The following is a 6,616-nucleotide window of genomic DNA, read 5'->3' as shown; positions in this document are numbered from 1 at the left end:
GGGATATTGTTGTTGTAAAGGAATAATGTCCATGCAACCAGAATTCAGCAATAGGTTTCCAGAGTCTACCCTGGCTTTTGGATCACTGTGTAGGCTGTCAGTCACAGCATTCCAATACTTGTCTGCCAATGTTGAGGAGCGCTATGCAGTTATTGTACTGGTACCCAATGTCGTCAGCAGCGTGTACCAGGGTTTAGTGAAGCAGTCCACCAATAGTGATTAGTTAGCTTTTGTGTTGCTTAATCGTCCTGGAAACTAATCACAGTGATTACTGTCAGCTAAAGAAATGTGATCACTTTGAATGAGTCTTACAGCATGTTAGGGTTAGCTAGTTAGTGTTAGGTAGGGTTAAAATTAATTAACTGTGGGGTTAGCAAAGGCTAAGTTTAGTTCGGTTTAGCGAGGGCTAGCATGGACTAGGGCTACCTTGGCTTACACATAACATCAACGTTTAACTCTGGACAGTACGGTGACTCAGATATTGTCACTTCATCAAAGTGTCTCTGGGAAGCAAGCAAAAAAGCATGTATTTAAGTTTCACCAAAACTAGCAAATATATACGTGTTGAGTATTGCTGTACTCGAGAGATGCTGGGGAATCCAAATCTGGAGTGTTTTTAGTAGTAGAACACACAAACCTGTGGCTTTCACCCTTAAATTTCAATATTTTTGTGAATGCAGCAGAAAATGATAAAAAATGAATAGACTAAGAATGCAACATATTAAATATGTCCTATAATCTTTTGCCAATTCTAGGATATGATGGGGGGAAAAGTGCAGTTGAGGTCTGCTCTTTTTTTTTTTTTTTTTTTATATAACCTATAGTGACATGGGCCCACGAATTCAGTCTGAACACTGAAAATGTCTGACATTTGACCTTATAACTTCTCAAAAATCGGGCAGAGGTCTACATGAGGTTATTGCTATACACAGGGGAAGTAGACTCTTTAAACTAGTGGGCCATACACAGTCTGTAAAATTACCCACAAAAATAAAAGGTGTGATAAACATAAAGAACTAAATGTACTGTAGTTGTTAATTTTACTGGTCGTTGATAAAATGGTTACATGAAATATGTCGAAATATTCTTTATTAAATAACCTGGGAAGGCCTTCTTTCTATAAATGTATACTTTTGTACACCTGTTATGCATTCTGTGACTACATTTGTTAGTGTAAACGTAGCAGCAGATCACATTTTTCAAAGGTTTGTAAAAATAAATTCACTGCTTGCAATATATATATCTGACAATGTCCAAAAATGATTTCATTATTAGACCTATAAGGCATTTTAACAATCAGGACTAATAAGTGAATGCATTCTGAATTTTTTTTTTCTTTAGTAGCACTGCTTCTGTAGAAATTACTATAAGTAAAACTGTGAAAAAAAAAAATATTTAAAAATGTTGTTCCCATATTATTTTATTTATATTTAATTTTGTGTTATGTATCCATGCAGGTTATCAGATGGGTATCTCTAAAAACAAAAACAAAAAAAAACTGAGAGAGTGCGCTTTAAATTATAGTGCCATGTACACAAAAAAGTGCCAGAAACATTTTGGTCTTGGTCTTGGGATTAATGACGACTGTTTGTGGTTTTTCAGTTACTGTTCATGATGATTTTTATATTTATGTTTAAGGACATGGTAGATATGTCGCTTCCTATGGTTGCACTCAAAATCTAAACCTGTCATTAATGTTTTCCAAAACGTTTAATAATAAAGGTTACAGTTTTTTTTTTTTTATCAGATCCTGTTAACCTTTGCATCCTGTTTGTGAACTACACTCAATCACAGTTAAATTAAAACACGTTGTAGAGAAAAAAGAGAATTTGAATACGTAAGAATTTGAATACGACCGGTCCACTTTAAACTGCAATTTTATATATTTATGAAGACAATCCTTTGTTTGTCAGTAGATTATGTGTCTACACCAAAATGCAATGCTTAAAGGGACAATGGGAAGGGGCAATGTCAGGAGCCTATAGTGCCAGGATTTGTTTTCCTGGCACTATAGGATCCCTTTAACACTGTAACCGATGGTTTCTCCATCAGTTGTAATGAGTTGACAACCAGGTTGCAAAATTTATACCAAAGCAGCCAAGTTAGAGAAATTCTAAAGATCAAATGGTTTAGAGTTAAATTTTCATTGCTACTTTGGCTGCATGATAATTTAATGATGGTTGAGCATCTTGGCCATTGTAGTTCACAAACCTTTTTGGATGCCGAGAGGATCCATCACTGCTCTTTTAACTTGCGCAATCCCCTGTTAAATTTTTAAAAAATTATGCTCTTATGCATTTGCAATCATGCGTGTCCTGGCCATAGTTTTGTTTTGCTTTCCCTTGATATGAACATTAGGATCTTTTTAAAGTTAATTTACCAACTTTACTGCATTCAGAGTGGGTGAAACGGGCTTTAAAACCACCATACTAGCCCACACACAACAGAAAAACTCAAACGTGCAAACTACACTGAACAAAATTATAAACACAACACTTGTTTTTGCCCCCATTTTTCATGAGCTGAACTCAAAGATCTAAGACTTTTTTTCTATGTACACAAAAGGCCTATTTCTCTTGAATATTGTTCACAAATCTCATCTGTCTAAATCTGTGTTAGCACTTCTCCTTTCCCAAGATAATCCATCCACCTCACAGGTGTGGCATATCAAGATGCTGATTAGACAGCATGATTATTGCACAGGTGTGCCTTAGGCTGGCCACAATAAAATGTGCAGTTTTATCACACAGCACAATGCCACAGATGTCACAAGTTTTGAGGGAGCGTGCAATTGGCATGATGATTGCAGGAAAGTTAAATTGACACTATAACTTTTCAAAAATTTGAAAACTAAAATTGGCATTTTTATAAATTGACCCTATAAACTTCTCAAAAATCAGGTCTGTGTGTGGGTTGTTGCTGCACTATGGGAATATAAGGCATTTTAAAAACCAGGACTAATTACTTATTATATATTTTGACTTTTATTTTTTTGGTTGCACTAGTTAAATATAAATTATTGTGAGCAAAACTATGGAAAAAAAATCAATTTCCTTTTTTTCTAATTTTAAATATTTTATTCATACGTAATCTTGCAATACGCATACATTTACAGTATCAGAAGAATATGATGTATAATATGCATGGGTGTGCGTATTAACAAAATCAGAAACTTACAGTGTAACAAACACGGTGCAAAAAAGGCCTCAGTCACAAACACACAGTTTTTGGATAAGCGAGGTTAAAGTGTAAGCATGAAAAAACATTTTTCTTTAATCTTTTTATTTCTTGCTATATTTGTCTATTTGCCTTTGTAGATATTCATCCTAAAAATAACACAGACATGGGTGTTTTCTTTATATTTATATCTTGTTTTTACTCTTTGTGGGGCTTCTTTTAGATTTGTGAATACAAACAATACCATGAGAGAGAAAATGACTGTTCACAGTCCAAGTTCTAAATTGTGGAGGCACAGACAATAATTCAGCCATACATAGCAACACAATTGCCTACACTCTATTAAACATATAAAAAAAAAAAAATGTAAGGTTTTATTTTAGCTAAAGCACACAAACTAGTCTGTTACAGTCAACATGACCATGAATGGGGAACTTTAGATACAGAGATACAATGTTGAATGCAAAGTAAGACATACTATACAAATGTCTTAAAATGTAAACACGAGACTAGCTTTTTAGTGACTGAACACAACTTTTTATTTATATTGTCTTAACATATATTACCTGAAATTCTGTCATATGCAGTCTTTTTTCTTTTCTTTTTTTGTTAATATTATTTATTTACCAGTTGTCAAAATGTTTCTGGTAAAGATAATAGTGGAATTGGTAGATATTTCACCTACTCCAGTCAGTTGCTGATGCACAGATTTGTGGTTTACAAAGTATTGAAAGTGATACATTATGTGTTTTAAATGGTTACTTTAAGCATCATAACTACTTTAGCCTGCCGCAGCCCGATTGCCTGGTAAATGGTTTAATAATAGTTTGCCTCTCTTTCCTGTTTCCCCACAAGGATCTAATGCTCCCTGGTAGTCCAATGACATGATGGTTGGTTGCAAAGTGTCTGCTGACTGCTCTCAGCCAATGACTGTCATTCTGTGCAACTAAAGTTGCACAGAATTGACATTAGCCAGCGTGGTATTCTAGTTCTGGGTTGGATGATGATACCTCTATGACGTTACTAGAGGTGGAGTTACACCTCCAGCAGCAGAGGAGTTAATCTCTATATGTGCAGGGTTTCATATTGAAAAGCTGTATGTACAGAATCCAGGCACCATGACCACTTCAGATCAATGGAGTGGTCATGGTGCTTGGAGTAACCCTGTTGCTATACATTATGGGGTCTAAAAATAACAAACGCTTGAAGGAGATTCAGAGACCTTGCAAGGATTTTCAGGTGGAAAGTTCTTTTGGAATGTTTCATCTGTAGACAATGTTAGGTGTCTGTTCATATGTGAATCTCCTTCCTCACTGTTTGTAGTTCAATGTTTGCCTTTTATTATAATGAAATAGATTTCTCGCTAACAATCACATTAATTTTGAATAAACCCATTTGCCTTGCCCTCTTTGAACAGATGATACCGTTTGCCACCCATTCTGGTATCTGCTTTTACCTTACTCACCGAACCAAACTGCTTAATTGCGCATTTCAGATGTTATGTAAGTGGGAGCTAATGCATTCATACCTTCAAACTGTTTTATTTCAACTTATTGTTCCAAACCTTGTTCTGCAGAAAAGTCTCCAAAAAACAAAACACACAAGTGCATCGCCTATATATGTGCGCCTGCTTTTGATGTCCTTATTAACAGTGAAGCTCTGAACTTTTCTGGTACGTTATTTTAGTACATATTAAAGTTGATTGACCTGCAATAGTCTGGCTTGACAAAAATTTCCAAAATTTGCTAAAATGTCAGAAACCACAATTTATTTTTAAAGATGTCAGTTTCTGGAATTTTGAAACTACCTTTTGAAATATTCTTGGACAAGGTCTACCTTTAATATTATTGTGCATTTAAAAAAATAATATATAAATAGAGTTTTGCTATTACCAAATATGCACATTCCTGATGGATATAAAGTCATACTTGCAATCTATATATGCTGTGTATTTCTCTCTCGATGTATCTATCAATATAATGTCTCATTTTTATTATTGGAATTTTGCACAGATTGTATTTTTAAGTGTTCCAGTGGTTGTATAATGGGTATTACTGTTTTTACATGTTCGATGTTATATTATGCTTATTTAAAGAAGAAATTATTGTACTCTTTTTGCTTCCTGTGTTTTTTTTTAATGTTGGAAGTTAGAGCCTATGCATATATAGCACTTACACGTTTATTAATTTCTGCATTAAACCCTGAAAAATTGTATTCACATCTGTTGATGACTCAGTGCTGTTTTTAGTACATTTGAAAGCCACTTTGTGTCTTTCTCCCCATCCCTTCTATTTGTCTCTTTCTCCATCCAATCACATTAATACGTCTCTTTCCCCAGCCCTTCCATGTATATCTTTTTTTCTCCAGCCCCTCTGTGTTTCTTTATCCCCTCAGCCTCTTTTGTGTTTCTCCTTTTCGACTTTCTCAGCTCCTATTGTGGGTCTTTTTCTCCTCCTTCAGCCCTTCTGTATGTCTCTTTCTCCCTCCCAGACCCTCTGTGTGTCTTTTTCTCCCCTTTACCAGCCCCTCTGTGGTTTTCTTCCCCACCAGTCCCTTTTGTGAGTCTCTTCCGCTTACCCCCTCCCTTTGTTGTCTCTTCCTCCTCTCCCCTCCTGGTGTGCCTCCTTACCTTTCCTTTGTAGTGTGGACCACAATAGAGGATCTTCTATATGGTCTGACATGAAACTGCACACTGCTCCCAGCGAGCATTTCCTGTCCGACGGCCATACTACATTAAATGACTGGCAGCAACGGGAGCGCCTTCCTGCTGGTCACCCAGGCATTGTGCACTAAGGCAGCCACCTGTGCCGCCTTATGGTTGCGCCAGCCCTGTCTTTTTTTTTTTTTTTTTTAATTCTTTATATTTGAAGCGCTTGAAAGTTACAGGTATTTTCACTTTGCCACAGCAGCTAAAGCGAGACAGGTTTTGACAATAGACAGAACATTAGTGGCATATAGTTGAAACTGCGCACATTTTGAAACTGCGCACATTTTTGTTTCATTAGGTATCAAGAAAGGTACACATATAAGACTTAGATGCATTGTAACATAGGAAAACAATAAATCAATTAAGGGAACATCAAGCTCTGACATTTGTTGATTAGCTTGGCAGGATTAAGCTGTGTATTTTCGCTGGTACACAGGATGATGTTGTTATTTACGCTTAACCTAAAGACATTAACATTAACTTTGCCCTTATGAGTGCTTAGTGATAAAGAGTAGAGTAACACATATAGCATCATGCTGGGCGCTGTTAGATACGGTTGTGGAATATCAATGGCTAAGTACAGGTGTTCCACATTGAGTACTTTGCTTGTGGGCTTTTAGTATGCCTCCCTTGTATTGTGTGCATATAAAACATCATAATGGCAGTATATGTGAGTAATTTAGCCATGTGAGGGGAGTACGCTGTTGTTACCCAAGATTATGACCAACTGTC

The sequence above is a fragment of the Pelobates fuscus genome, chromosome 1 (assembly GCF_036172605.1).
Source record: "Pelobates fuscus isolate aPelFus1 chromosome 1, aPelFus1.pri, whole genome shotgun sequence".
NCBI classification, from domain to species: Eukaryota; Metazoa; Chordata; class Amphibia; order Anura; family Pelobatidae; genus Pelobates; species Pelobates fuscus.
Note: the sequence above shows the minus strand (reverse complement) of the source record.